Source organism: Lepidochelys olivacea (genome assembly GCF_965140295.1).
Source record: "Lepidochelys olivacea isolate rLepOli2 genome assembly, chromosome: 13".
Classification (NCBI taxonomy): Eukaryota; Metazoa; Chordata; order Testudines; family Cheloniidae; genus Lepidochelys; species Lepidochelys olivacea.
Window position 1 is genome coordinate 15,257,069 of NC_140423.1, and position 15,971 is coordinate 15,273,039.

Below are 15,971 nucleotides of genomic sequence, written 5' to 3' on the forward strand. Positions count from 1 at the left end.
ATGTTTTGATAGGATACATAAGTAGGGCCATATTTGAAATTAGTTTTATAGTATCTCTTTAAAAAAAAAGTCCATTTGCACATGCATTTTCTTCCAGCCTTACTTATGTTTGCTTTCACAAATCTGAATCATATCCTTAAAAATGACATGGGAAAATGCAGACACAAATTATAGGTACAGTTTTAGAACCCTTCACTTTTGTTGACAGAGGAGTTGATTAGATGCGATCTGTATGCATGAATCCACCAGCAATGCCAACTTATTCCATGAAAGCCCTCAATGTAGTTTTTGTTTAGGCCTTAAAATCATGTTCCTTTTAAGAAAGCAGTTCAGAATAATAATCTTGATGCCTGAATCCTGGCTTTGGTTTGATTAGAACAAATTAGCAATATATACCCTCCAACCTTCTGGACGGGAGAAAAGGCTATTGTTTAGTTATAAAATAAATTTTGAGAATGTTAAACAGGGAACTAATTTATTAGTAAAGAAGATGGCTTCTTAGCTCCCAAGCTACACTGCTGTTTAAAGGAGAAATTTGTGGATATCTACATTTAAAAAATATTATCAACAGTCCATACTCTAATATAGTGATTCTTGTTCTCAGCCTTCCATATGATGGTTCCATTTGCAGCTGCTTCTCTTCATAGCTGTCTGAGAGTCATCTGTGCCAATTCCTAAAGTGCTATGGATAGAGGCATGCTGATTTATGGTGAGCTCGCATCTGAGGAGGACTAGTTGCAAGTCATTGAGCAAACCCGCTGTAATGTAAGATCAGAAACGGAATGGGAAGGGAGGTTGCTGTACGCAAAGCGAAGAAGAGGAAAAGTATAGTCTGAGCAATTAATTGGGAGCCTGGAAATTTTGAGTTACAATCCTGACATACTTGGGTTCCCCAACTGTAGAATGGACATAATACTTACTCTCTCAAGCATGTTGAAAACTTAATGATGTTTGTAAAGCACTTTGAAGATGAAATAGCACTTCGTGCTCATATTATTTATGGTCACTGATCTTCAGGGTGTGAACTATTGCTTTAGCTGATCGCATAATATTTTACCTATGTTTGAATTAAAGTGCACAGTAAAATATGTGATGATGTAGTAGATCAAGATACATTGGGACTTTTACCGCACTCGAGCAGTATCGCATTTGTCCTTATTGTGTGGCAAACTGGGGTGCTGTAGATTCATGCCCTGGGTTGGCGAGTAGTCAGTTGTCAGGTAGACAGACCCTTAGTATTCTCTGTTCCTCCCAGTCAAACCATCTATAAATGCTTCCGGGTACGTAGTCAGTGTGCACATTCTAACTTGTGAGATTGAGACTGGGGAAATGGTATGTAGTTTGAATATAGTTACAGTGGGCAGGCTGTAGGGAAGAGCAAGCAATAGGTAAAAGAAGACATTAAACAAAACAAGCAAACATTTTAAATCTTTTAACAGCAAACAACATTTTCTCCCCTCTCAAGACAAAACTTCATTGAGCTTCTAAAACCCTAATGCTGTAAGGGAGGGTATTCGGTTTGATCCCTCATTAGTGGAACGACATGGCAAAGCCCTTATTGACTTCTGTGTTAAAGGAACCAGCCCCTTTGTCGTACGCAATGATAGGCAATTGGAGAACAACATTGAAAGCAAACTCAATAAACCAACCACCAAAGGCTTATGCCCACTTTAGGCAAATATATATTTTCAAAATAAACGGGAGAAAAAAGACAAAAGAACAAAAAAAGTAAAGGAATGGGAGAGGAAAGGAGAATGACATCGTGGTTTCCATCTGCTAGAGAAAAATAATCAAAGGTTTCTAAAAAGTTAGACCTAATCTTTTCAAATTTGACAGAGGTCCCCCTTTTCCAAAAGGTACTTGCTCTTTAGCTGCCAGGTGAGCCAACTTGCTATGCCAAGCTTCTGTTCCTGGAGGCAGTCTGTTCTTCCACCTAAGCAATATAAGTCATTTGGATACAAGCACTGCTTTAGAGAACGAAGTTTTCTATGAGTTGGAGAGGTTAAGATGATGGGAGGTATCTATTATCATATTAATCGTCCTACCTACTTCTAGCCAAAAGTATTATTGCATGGGATAGTCCCAAAACATGTGAGCCAGTTTGGTCTGGGAGACCCACATTTCCAGCAGCAGTCTGTTTTGGCAAGGTCAATGCACTGCAATCTATGTGGGGACTAGTGTCAACAAAAACAGCAGAAGATCATTGTTTATCCTTGCAACGTTCTTGTGTCTAAACCTGAAAATCTTGCTCCTACTCTATTTAAATAATGCATTTGGACACCTCTTGACTATAAAATCAACGAGCAAAGTCAAATTCTGGGCATAATAGCAAATTTGCTCATAGGGGAATCTATGATAATTGGAATTTTAGGTGGCAACCCAAACATATGAAATATTTAGGAATCCTCAGCCCCAGTGAGCTGGAGAATCTGTTCAAAATTAATTTAGAGCCCATTTTAGTTCATTGAGATATTTGGGCAGAGGGCAAATCCTTACTCTTAGCCTTTGGGCCAAAATTTATATTATCAAAATGAATATGCTTCCCAAAATGTATACCCTGTGAGTTCTCCCAGTTACTATTCCTCCATTTTATTTTAGGAAAATTAACAATTTTTTTAAAATACTTCTCTGTGGGTGGATAGGAGGCCAAGACTGGCTTTATTTGACTATAACAGGGTTCAAAAAAGAACTAAAGTTCATGGAGGATAGGTCCATCAATGGCTATTAACCAGGATGTACAGGGATGGTGTCCCTACCTTGTGTTTGTCAGAAGCTGGGAATGGGCGATGGGATGGATCACTTGATGATGTTTATTCATTCCCTGTGGGGCACCTGACATTGGCCACTGTCCACTGAATGCATCCGATGAAGTGAGCTATAGCTCACGAAAGCTTATGCTCAGATAAATTAGTTAGTCTCTAAGGTGCCACAAGTCCTCCTATCGGAAGACAGGATACCAAGCTAGATGGACCTTTGGTCTGACCCAGTATGATCATTCTTATGTTCTTAAGTAAATTACAATTCCCAATCACAGCTGGAGGCTTCTGTTTCCCCAAGTTTCAGCATTATCATGCAGACTTTATCATCAGCTAGACAGCCCTCTGGCTCCAGAGCATAATAGTGGAACAAGAGTTGGTCCATCCCCTCCAGTTGGCAGGAATGCTGGGTTCAATTTATTATGGTTTTGATTTTAGAATGTCTTCTACAGCATTGGCTACCAGAGACTCACGGGCTAGTTTGGCTAGAAAATTTAAATTCCATCTCATCTCACACGTTGATGCTGTACTTCGAGGCAACCATTTGTTGAAAATTGACAAGCTACCATTTAGTGTGGAAAGTAGAAGGATAAGAGGATAATTTGGTCTGTTTATTACAGTTTTTCCAATATAAATGCACAAACCTTTAGTTGCTGGAAAGCAAGATTCGGTAGTTTTCATATCTCTGTATGCAGCTATTACTGTATATTGGATTTCAGATTTCTTTAAAGTGATGATGAAATATTTTATATCATCTGTAGGTGGTGCCAGAGATTCAGATAAAATTTGAGCTTAGCCAGTTACTTGAAGTACATATATTTCCTGTGAAACAGAAACTTTGTGATTTTCTGTCTTCAACTCTTTGCTAGTTGCAAATGAAAAAACATCTCTATAGCTACTTCCATAAGAAGTTGCAGGACACTTAACAGCAAAAATTGTCAGCATGTTAAGAGCAATTAAAAGAACAAACTATGACACTCAGTAAAGATCTGTGTTGTCCCACTCAAAGCAGATTTCTAGATAGAACCAATTTAATGTAAGTGTACAGAGAATTAATTTTAAAAACTCCCTTTCAATTTAGTTTTAATCTGTAAACAGTTTGCAGCCTGTAGTAGAGCAGCTGAGTAAGTTGCGTAAAATAAGCAAAGTCAGCACAAGTGTTATTGGTCAAAATTGGCTGAATTTACACTTGTGCAGCTCCTCTGTGTGTGCACTACTGTATCAGAGTTCCCAGGAGCCTTATATTAACTCCAGTGTCACCATTAGACAATTCTGTTATCTGCATTTCACTTTCTCGAAACAGAGTTGTTTGCCTTTTAAAATAGGAAACCAGTAGATTGATGTATTATGAAGGCTAGCCCTTTATGCTAGTCCTATGTATAGTTGTAAGATAAACAGGAAAGATAAAAAGGTGAGAATGAATAGACAATGGCATAGTACTGCTGTCTTCAACAGTTCAGCGGTTTGCATTACACTCGAGGAAATAATCTATAGAGTTAGGTTTTTCCCCCCTCCATACTACAAAAATAGGGTAGCCTGAAATAAAGTTGATTTTTTTTCTTCCACAGAACACTAACACAAACATGCAGTGCTGACCATTGTGTATTAGAGCTGATAGAGCGTGTTGCTTTAATATCTGATACTTGTTTAGTATGTTCATGCTGCTATCAACTGAATTATTGTTTCCTTGTTAATTCATAACAAGTCCCTCTCTCTTATGGAGCTTGTTTGTTTTTCTTGAGTGCCATGGAATTCATAGATCCTCCTGGAATTCCGCCACGGTCATCAGGTTCTTAAGCAATTTGTCTGTCCTTTCTGGTGAAAATAATATGTGTACATATATAGTGTACATTTATAGTGTCCATCATCTGAGGATTTGAAATATGAGGATCCTCGAAGTTTGAGTGCAGATATTTACATAAGCCTCACAACATCCCTGTGGTAAGTATTTACAGCTATTTTACAGTTGGGTAAACTAAGGCATAGAGTTTGTGGTTTGGCCAAAATGTAACCTTAACAGTTAGTGGCAGAGTCCAGAACAGAATTCAGGAGTCCTGGCTACTAGACAGAAGTACCTTCCACTCTACACAAAATAGATCATGCTTAGTTTCCGCTGCAGTAAATTCTGCTCACCGTAAGAGGAACATATCAAATATAGGGTAAATTTTTCAACAGTGCTTAAACGGTGTATGAGACTAACTTCCATTGACTTTCTTTGGGACTTAGAAGCATAAGTCACATAGGCATTTATGAACATTTTACCCACTGAGCCCAAGGCATGAGTGCTATATCAGTTATAGTCCTGACTTTTTAATAATGATGTTTTCATCCTGGACTATTTTCAGTAATAATAACAATAACTCACTAGCTATTAGCAACAACACTAAGAAATCATTGATTCTTAGTATACATATTTCAAGTAAAATATTTTCCCCACACTTAAGGCTTTTGTTTACTATGTGACATTGATTGTAAAAATAGGCCTTGGTTTCATAGACGATGAACTGTCATTTGTAAGAGTGACTGTACTATATTATTAGTCTTAATGTTTTATGTAATTTTTCCTGTGTTTTCTTGTAATGTAACAGATGGAAGCACACAAAACCAAAAGAGGAAAATGCCTGTAACATGTTTCATTTTGTGTCAGTATTGCAGTTATCTGTGTGATCTCAAGTGTCATGTGCCGCAATGTCTATGCGAGCACAGTGGGGTGGATTATGGGCTTATCTTCAGGGCCATATGCTATTTTCCTCAATCAGTGACACTACTCTCCCCGTCTCTGGGGGACTTAGTCTGTGATTTATACCAATACAGTTTACCTGTGCATAAAACCGCCGTAAACACTAATGCACATTGAAGCTTGATTTATCAACTCTGCCAGAGGTTGGCACTGGTGGAGCTACACCAGTCGTCACTTACACTGGCTGAAATCAGGCCAAATCCCCACTGTAGATGAGCCCTTAAGATGAGTATGATTTTGCCCAAAGTTAAGTCACGGCTGGTCTAGGCTTGGAAATATGAGTTGAAACCCTAGCCCCACTTGAAGTCGATGGGACTTTGACCCATGGAAGTATCACATTTTGGCCTTCATTCCACATACAGTCTCAGTGACTCTGGCAGAACCAATAGTAGTGTAGGGTACCATTCAATGTGAATAAGAATATCACACTCTGAGCCGTAGGGTTTTTTTAATTATTAATCTTTATGAGGAAAAGATGAAAATGTTAGAAAAATGCAGAGACACTTTCTCTGAGTTACAAGCAATTATAAAATGCCTTTTTGTGTTTTAAAAAAGAAATGTTGCACAATATTTTTCTGTAGCTCTCTCTCATCTGACCTTTTTCCATGTTGGCAGCCAGCTTGCATTCAGTGTCTGTCCTTGCAATTGATGTTCTACTATCAATACAATATTTGGTATGTCCTCTGTGGAGAGGCCTGCATCCTGTAATTTCAGTGGTATTGATTTGATGATCTAATAGCCTTTTGCATCTCCAGTTAGAAAATCTTTAATCTTTTTTATTTAAATTTTAAGACAAGAAACCAACTTTACAAGTAACTAATGTCCTTCATCAATTATCCAGCTAACCTTTCATAAGATAATGGTTTCTATAGTGACCTCTAGGAAATAATGTCTCAGATATAATTGTGAATTAGAAGTCTTTAATAGGGAAAGACTTATTTTCTCTCCCAGATATCTAGTTCTGCCTTGGCATTAAGTGTGGTTTGGCTGAAATTTTTCTTGGTTAATGGCAAAAGAAAGGTGAATTTTATGGAAAAAAGAATCAAGTGAATAGGATAAAGTAGTATTTTAAAGTTTTACAAAAGAAATTAGATTTTCTTTCAGTATATTCTTGCATCTGTTTGCCCACCTAATTGAAAGACTCTGTTCTTAAACATCTTTCATTCTACCAGGACCCCAGAAGGATAGAGAAATGAGGGACACAAAACCATTATTCCTTCACTGTAGACTGGAGAACTTTCTGCAACCTCAGATGCAGGATTCTCTATTTCTGATGTAAATTTTCAACAGTGAAAGAGAGGGATCTTTGCAACTAAAATGAGTGATAGTCTTCAGAATGAGGGACATTTAAGAAGTATTTACAAAGTTTAGCTCCACTAGGATAAGCAGCATTGCAGGCATAGGCCAGGTCTCTGCTACAATCTTTTGCCATCATAGCTATGTTGGTCAAGAGCGTGATGAAGTATGATATGCAAGTGACATACCTCTGCAGGCTAAGGCCTTGTCTACGCTGCCACTTTACAGCACTGCAACTTTCTCGCTCAGAGATGTGAAAAAACACACCCCTGAGCGCTGCAAGTTTCAGCGCTGTAAAATGGCAGTGTATACAGTGCACCAGCACTGGTAGTTACCCCCCTTGCAGGGGTGGTTTTTTTTACAGCGCTGGGAGAGCTCTCTCCCAGTGCTGGTGCCACAGCAAAGCTTTAACGTTACTAGTGAAGACATACCCTAAAGCTCCTGATGTAGGTGCACTTATACCAGCAAAAAAATGAGCTTTGGGGATTATAGCTTATTTCACTTATGGAAGGGCCAAAATAAGCTATTCCAGCAAAAGCACTCCCTTGGTCAGACTGAGGTCACATCTTCAATGTTTTCTTCGCATGCAGGAGAGCTAGAAGCTTAGGCCAGTATTCTCTAATCCACTAAGGCTACTTTGCATCACATCATATAATCAGTACAGAGTGACAATAAAATGGCTAGAGACAGCCTGTGGAAATTCCCTTGTGTAAAAGAGCTCTCCATTGGCCAAGGTAGGTTGTTGTCCAGCCACACCCCGTTTCTTGAAAAGTGGCGGGGAAGGGGCATGACAGGCATATGGTGGAACACAGCTGCACTACATCTGCTCGTCCACTGGAGTAAGCTCTGTTATATCAGCAGTAAAAGTTAAAACTGGCCCCTTACTGCTCCACCTTTCACTGTGGCCCAAACAGCCAAGAATCAGGGACTGCTACTTCTCCATCACCTTTTTGCTTGTAGTGTATCCTTAGGTAACTCACTCGCAGATTTCAGTTTTTAAAACGTAAAATATTCCCAGTTCCTTTTGAGAATAGACCAGGGCAGGAGTGTTGCAACATTATAAATGTGAAGTATTAATATAGGCCAAGATTTTTTTTTTTTTTTTTTAAGACTCTAAAGTTAGGTTGCTAAAATCCTATTCAGGCATCTAGATCAGTGGCTTGATTTCCAGAAGTGCTGCTGACCCTGTAACACTTCTGGAAATCAAGCCACTGATGTAAGTTTCTAATTTCATAATTGACACCTGTTTTCTTCTAAATCTTCGCCTTAGTGCTACTGGAAACCCTCTTTAAGTGGGTCACAAAAAATATACTTGCTGCTGGATGAGATACTACAGTGATGAGCAAGGTATAAATACCTAGATAGATACTCTAGATAATCACATTTGAGGGCTGCATAATGGCCTGAAGGAGAATGTGAAAGAACAGGAATGTATAAACCTTAAACTGTCTAATGCATAGCAGGCAAATAATTCAAGTTCTCTGGGAAATGCCTTTCCTTAACATTCATGGAGGGTTTTTTGTCTGTCCTTTTGCTAAAACTGTACAGCAACATGAGATGCCTCTGCAGAGAGATGTAAAATGAAATGGGTAAATAGCGGGTTTTTAAAATTTTATAAGCCTGATTTAAAGCCTGTTAATGTCAATAGAAAACTTTCCGTTGACCTCCCAGGACTTTGGATCAGACTCTGCATACAGTGTGGCTAGGAGAAAATGAACAAGTTGCAAACTTTTGCTTTTTTCCCTTCCTTTAAAAGTGTTCAAAATTTGTCATACAAAAATCAATTTTTAAACAATATTAAATGCTGCCTGCTTTGTAAATCCATGTAGATCAGCAGACGGTATTACTTTTAATAGTGATATTCATGATGGGGGGAAGGGGATTGCCAGCAAAATTGCTTTTTGGTTGACTCTGCTTGAGAAGTGCTCTGCAGGGACCCATTCCCAATTGATTATCTTTCACTGCTAATAGCTTCAAAGACTATGCGGTGGACAGTCCACTTTTACATTTAAATATAAATCATGATAGCCTTGACAGACTGATGATCAAGGAAAAAAAGGGAAGAAAAAAACAGTAAAATAGATGTACATCTGATATAACTTTCACCACCTCCTCCAGGGCAGTTGTAATAAAACTAAGATGTTTACAGTTTGATAAAGCTCTTTATAATGGATTGTGAGTGAAGGCTCTCCCCAAAAGATCTACAATTGATGGTCTCCAAATAGCATGTCAGCATTAAAGGTGCCACAAGTACTCCTTTTCTTTTTACAGTGTCAATGACTCCCATTTATACCTTGTTTGAAACTGAGAATAAAGTTCTAAGCACTGAAACAACTAGTGTGGGCTGGTCTCAGCTAAGTGTATATAATTCAGTACTTTGATGAAACTAAAGCAAAAGAGAGATCTGGTAAATCAGCAAGGAGTCTGGTGGCACCTTAAAGACTAATAGATTTATTTGAGCATAAGCTTTCGTGGATAAAAATCCCACTTCTTCAGATGCACGGAGTGAAAATTACAGATGCAGCCATAAATATACTGACACATGAAGAGAAGGGAGTTAATCTGGTAAATCATCTGGTAAATCAGATTGTTTGCAGTGGAATCATACTAATAAACCCAACCTACTAATATTGTCTTTGATGTGGCATCATCTACAAAACACATGTTTAGAAATATGTAGCTGCATATATAACACACAAGATCCTTATACGGGGCCTGATCTAAAGCTCCTTGAAGTCAATAGGATTCCTGCCATGGACTTCAGTGGGCTCTGGATCAGGCTCCATGTCAGAATGCACTCAGTGATATTCCTCGATACAAAAAATTGCATAACTTTTCCATAGGTTGAACTTAATTAGGAAAAGACCAAATAAAGCAAATCAGTTTGTGCTACTTGCCCGTTTATCTTTCTGACATGTCAATAATCTATTAATATTCTGTGCCAGATGTTTAACTATTTTACATTGGATAGTTGCATACCTATATTGCTGCATTTGCATATTTAAATCCAATAATTACATGCACAAAATTCATAATTTAGCCATTTAGCTACACAATTATACAAGTTCTGTGTGACATCCAAGTATTTACATGCACAATTAGCCTGTTCTTTAAGAAAACCATGAGTTTTAGATGACATAGTGAAGACTGACTAGGAAACAATAAAACCTAAAGAAAAAAAGGTTGCCAGGCAAACACAATGCAGCATCAATATGAAGTGTCTAGTACATCAAACAAAAAGTTGATTCCTTCTAGATCACAGGAGATCAGAGCTGTTTTTAAAGTTAAAATATTAAATATAATTATACAAATATAAGTAGAGAAAGAACTTTGATTTGAACAAACCCAAAGCATATTGCTTGAGGGAACCCTCACAACTGAGCCCCCTGTCTTCCTAATTTAAAGCTATGCTGCTTTAAAACTGTTACTAACAGCAGACGTATTTTGCTGTGGTTCATTCTTCTTGGTGAAGTAGGGAATTCAGCAGTGGAAAACTTTCAGTGAAACCTGTCATGCTTATCCTTCCAGCTGACTTATCTGATGTAAGTAGGTATCACTATCATAATACAAAATAGTTTGGTAGCAAGGAGGTAGTTAGAATGGCTGATGAGCTGAGCCATCGGTAGCAAATGGATTTCTATTAGATAAATGCAACCCTCAGGCATAATGAAGCACAAGTTATGGCCAAGTGTCAGTGATCATCTTATAGTAATAATACCCTTGGAGTTGTTTTTTTCATGATCATGAATAATTTATTGCAGTTTAAGAAAGAGGGCAAAGTTAGAAATGCAGAACAATTATATCCGCTAAATTCTGCAATCCAGGAATTGACCTAATTTAATATTTTAGAAGGCTGGTTAATCACAGTTAAATGAGTCCAAGGAATTTTAAAACAAATTGTTTGGTAGAGAAGCAAATAAAGTGTTGCTGCAATTGCTGAAACAGAGGTCAAAGCCCCTACATGAACATACTCACTTTATACCTACAACCTGTTGATAATGATATCAATGCAAAGTTGCCTGTTAAAGCTGCGTTTAAAAGCAAGTCTCCTTTCTACTCCATGGAAATCTGCTATAAAATCTGCTATAAATACCCACTTTATAACAATGGCCCAATATATAAGTTACTTAGTTCAAAAGAAGAGCTTTTGGTGGGAGGGGGAGGAGTAGAGTAACAGTAATGTGTTGTAAAAGCTAAGTGGCTTTATTGGCACTTTAAAATACCCTTTTATGCTGAACACTGTTGGCTCTGCATATATACAACAGTAGTTATGTATTAAAAATGTGTGTCAATAGTTCCACTGGCATGGGGTACTTTGGATGCCAGATGTTCCCGGAAAGCTTGATTCACTACCCAGGCTGGATTTTACCAAATACTGGGGAATCCTGGTCATCCTCAGTTAAAGCACTTCATCTATCAACCACAAAAAGCATTTTACAAATTGTGCACTGTCATACACCCAATGCAACTGTTTGGGAATGTCCAGGTGTACATCATAACAGTGGAATATCTAGTCTGGAAACCTCAGGTGGTTCAGAACAAGTTCTAAAGACACCATAATGGATAATTATAGAATACGCTATCCATTGAGTAGGTCTCTCCCTAGCAGATGGCACAGAGTGTGACATAATATCCAAGACACTAAATATGTAAACCTTAAAGGGACAGATTTTCATACAGATTAGCCAGGTAACTGTTCCCACAATCACCATAACTGTGCATGTAAATTGGGTAATCTGTTTAAGATATTTCTAGAGTGATCACTGTAGTGTGATTAGCTGTTTTCATGTGCAGTTAGCACGTTTGCCTTTGCAAAGGCAGTAACTGCACATGGAGTTGTGCACACATTTGAACTATATGAAAATCTGATTTAATCTAACAAAAATAGCATTATAAACTGTGGTGCTCTTCAGCAAATAGGATCCAATCGTTCTTCTCTAGCATCTTCCACCTGAAGATCTCAAAGCACTCTACAGATACTACTGAACTACACCCCACTATACCTCTAAGCTAGGTAAGTAATATCTCATTTTACAAACTGAGATTTTCTAGAATTTGAGGCCAGAAAGGACCATTAGAAAAATTTTGTATGACCTGTCCATCACAGGCCATTAAATTTCAACCAGTTACCCCAGTATGAGGTTCAATTTGTATTGACTAAAGCATGATTTGTTTAGCTAAAGCATAGCTTCCAGAAAGGTATTCAGTCTTAATTTGAAGACATCAAGAGATGGAGAATTCACCAGTTCTGTTGGTAGTTTGTTCCAATGGTTAATCACCCTCATTGCTAAATATTTGTGCCTTAATTCTAATCTGAATTTGTCAGGTTTCACCCATTCTTGCTATGTGTTAATAAAAAGCCCTTTAGTACCTGTGTTTGCTCCTACTGAAGGCATTTATATACACTAATCAAATCTGTCTTTTTTTATAAGCTAAATAGACTTGGCTCCTTAAATATCTCACTGTAATGCATTTTCTCCAACTCCTCTAATCATTTGTGGCTCTTTACTGCATCCTCTCCTATTTTTAAGATGTGGACACCAAACCTGATGCAGTATTCCAATATGGTCTCACTACTGCTATATACAGAGGCATGGGCAGCACGTCTAATAGGCAAGGGAAGGCTGTGCCTCCCCAAACAGCCCCATGTAGCCCCACCCATGTTGTAGCTGGAGGCCCCTTCCCTTCTTGCTGCTTTTTGGCCCCAGCTCAGGCAGGCCGCTCCTCTTCCAGGAAGGGAAGCTGGCTGGGGCTAGGGCAGCTGTTTCCGCTAGATTGGAAGGTTAACTGGAGAAGGTGATCAGCTGACCAGAACTGGCAAAACCCTTACAGCTGATTATTCTGAGGCAAGAGACCTGAGACACAAACCCAGCTCCAGGAGGGTGGTCCCCTTCTCCCAACTCCTTCCCAGTTGATTGGGTGAGAGGGGAACCTTGCCCTACCCTCTCTTCAAGGCTTTGGGGCCTTAAACGTATAGTGTCAGGATTCTTTCCCCCAAGTACCATTCATTGCTGGGACCCGTGCGTCTCTCTCTATATCTGTTCAACTCTTCCAGACCCTTAAAGGGCCATGCTAGAAGGTAATGTGTGCTGACGGCTAGATGCTACTGCCTTCCATGCACACTACCCCATCACAGTATATTTAAACCATTACTGCACATGAAGTTATGGAATAAAGTTTCATTGTATTTGTCAAAAATTCAGCCATCCTCATGCGGCATGTAGAGAGGCTGTTTTGTTGCCAGAGAGCAACCTTTTTTTTTATAAGCTTTTTTCATTGTGGATGTGTAACAGGCTGTGAAATAAAATACTCTCAGAGCAGCACTCTTTGAATCCTCTTCTTCCGCTACACTGTATGTGAATCATTGTCTGAAGATGGAAGAGGCAGCTTACTGCTGGGGGGCGGTTCAACAGTTTTCTTTTATGGAGACCTCCTGTGACAAGTACAGCAATGACTTTACACTGAAATTAATATTAGGAAAGTATTTCTAGCTGTCTTTTAGTGAGTTTTGCCAGCTAAAAACCAGGAGGAGCCAACCCCGCAGAACCAGCCAGCTCTTTACACCACCAGCAAATGCTTTGGACACCACAGCTGGACTGTGTCTCTGGTTTAGTGGTCTATAAGTATTCTAAGTATAGTGGTCTTTGAAATAGCTTTGTGGAGCCACATTTTCAAGTCCCAGCCAGGTCTACTCATGTAGCTTAAGTTGGAAGGATGAAAAACTAAGTTAAGTACCAAGTAGTTTACTGCGTGTAAGTCAAAAGAGAGTTTAACAGCTACTGTCTGGACATTACAGGCAATTAACATTAATGGGACTACCTGTGTGAAAATGTTTCAGTGTAGCAGCCGTGTTAGTCTGTATTCGCAAAAAGAAAAGGAGTACTTGTGGCACCTTAGAGACTAACCAATTTATTTGAGCATAAGCTTTCGTGAGCTACAGCTCACTTCATCGGATGCAACCGATGAAGTGAGCTGTAGCTCACAAAAGCTTATGCTCAAATAAATTGGTTAGTCTCTAAGGTGCCACAAGTACTCCTTTTCTTTTTGAGTGAGTAAAGTTTGCAGGATTAGGCCTTTAATATTGTAAACTCCTTGGAGTAGAGTGGACCTTGTTCTCTTATTTGTTTGTGAAAAACCTAACATGCTTTTGGTGGCATATAAGTCAATAACAGATAAAATGATTTCAAAATATTTTGTTTTTAGATTGTATTTGTAACTTTTAAGCTTCCCCTATCTAATCTAATCATGACTTGAGATCATAAACAGTGGTTCCCTTCCTCCATCCATAATCATTTTAAAGCATTTCTGTTCACTTTTACAGTGAGAAGCATTTTAATTAAAATGTCAATTTTAATTTCTTTTAAAATAGCTGAATTCTCTTTTTACAAGCTGCATGCATCAATTATCAGCTCAGTGGAGACCATGCATTATTCTAATGATGTTCAGATACATCAGATTGGAAATACTCTTTTCCAGTATTTTAATATACTTGGCTCTGCTACTGTGTACAAAGTGTGTTAACAAAATTATCCTGCCAGTTCTGTTATTAGCCTTAAGATGTCACTAACTGACTTGGCCTTGGCTTTCTCTGCTGGTTTGTAGTACAGCTGGGAGGTTGGGACGGGGAAAGCGGAAATGGCCTGTTGTTCTTAACACATCTCCTACTTCCTACAGTGACTGACAGACAAGGTGCTGATGTCAATTGTCTGGCCTTACAGGCATTCATTAAACCTACTTATTTCACCATCCTTTTAGTTTCTTTTTCTTCCTTCGGGTGCAGTTAAACTAAAGAAATGTGAAGTATGTTACTAACTAACTGCTTTTTCCTCATCCTGGCTTGCCCCAACCCACCTCAACTTTTGGGCACGCACTCATTTTATCATGTCTGAACTAGGGCCTCGTCTACACAGTTTTGGTATTGGTATAATAATTTTGATTAGAGGGTGTAGGGTTTTTTTTTTAACTGAAATATTTATACTGGTACAACTCCTAGTCCTTGTCTACACTGGCAAGTTTCTCCGCAGTAAAGCAGCTTTCTGAGTTGTAACTCCCGAGGTGTACACACTGCCAAACCACTTAGTGTGCAGAAACTGCGCAGTTGCAGCGCTATAAAAATAACCATCCCGACGAGAGGCGTAGAGCTTTCTGTACCGGGGGTACAGCGCCCAGGTGCCAGTGTAGACACCCTGGTCAGTTACGGCACTACAGTTGGCCTCCGGAGGGTGTCCCACAATGCCTGTTCTTGCCTCTCTGGTCTTTGGTTTGAACTCTACTGTCCTGCCCTCAGGTGACCAACCGTCATCCTCACCCTATAAATTCCTTTGGAATTTTGAAAGTTCTCTTCCTGTTTGCTCAGTGATGCGTGAAGTGGTCTCAGTGCATCTTTCCAGGTGGCCAGCCCTGCTCCATGCACCAGGCGATGCCCCCACTTGGAGCAATGCCGAGCTGCTGGACCTCATCGCCATTTGGGGAGAGGAGGCTGTCCAGTCCCAGCTGCGCTCCAGCCATAGGAATTATACCACCTACGGACAGATTTCACAATGCATGATAGAAAAGGGCCATGACCAGGACACACTGCAGTGCAGGGTCAAAGTGAAGGAGCTGTGGAACATCTACAACAAGGCACTGGTCCAGTGCTGTGCCCACGAGCTGCCAGTTCTACAGAGAGCTGGATTGATACTCCGCAGTGACCCCACTTCCACTGCGAAGGCCACTGTGGATATTTCGGTGGCTCGCATGCCAGTTGAGAGTGGGCCGAGCCATGAGGAGGAAATCTTGGATGAGGAGGAGAAGCGGGACCCAGAGGCAGAGGATGACCCGGAGGAGGCTAGCCAGTCACAGCTGTCAGATCTTGGCAAAGCACAAACAGGAGAGGAGGCCCCTGGTAAGTGGCTTTGATTTTGGGAATCACTGAAGCAAGTTGTTGGGGGAAGGAGGCTTGTGTCTGTATGATGCGTGTACCACCACAGGCCGAATCTGAGCGGCGGAACAGGGTGTTGATTGACTCCCTCACTTCACGGGAATCTGCCTCAGAAATCTCCAGGAAACTCTGATGGAGATACTGGGCAATCCTCTGCCACAGGTTCTTTGGCAGAGCTGTTTTGTTTCTTGCCCCATTAGGGGTAACTTTCCCGCGTCACTCTGCCTTCACTGGGGAGGGGCGGGGAGATCATTGCAGC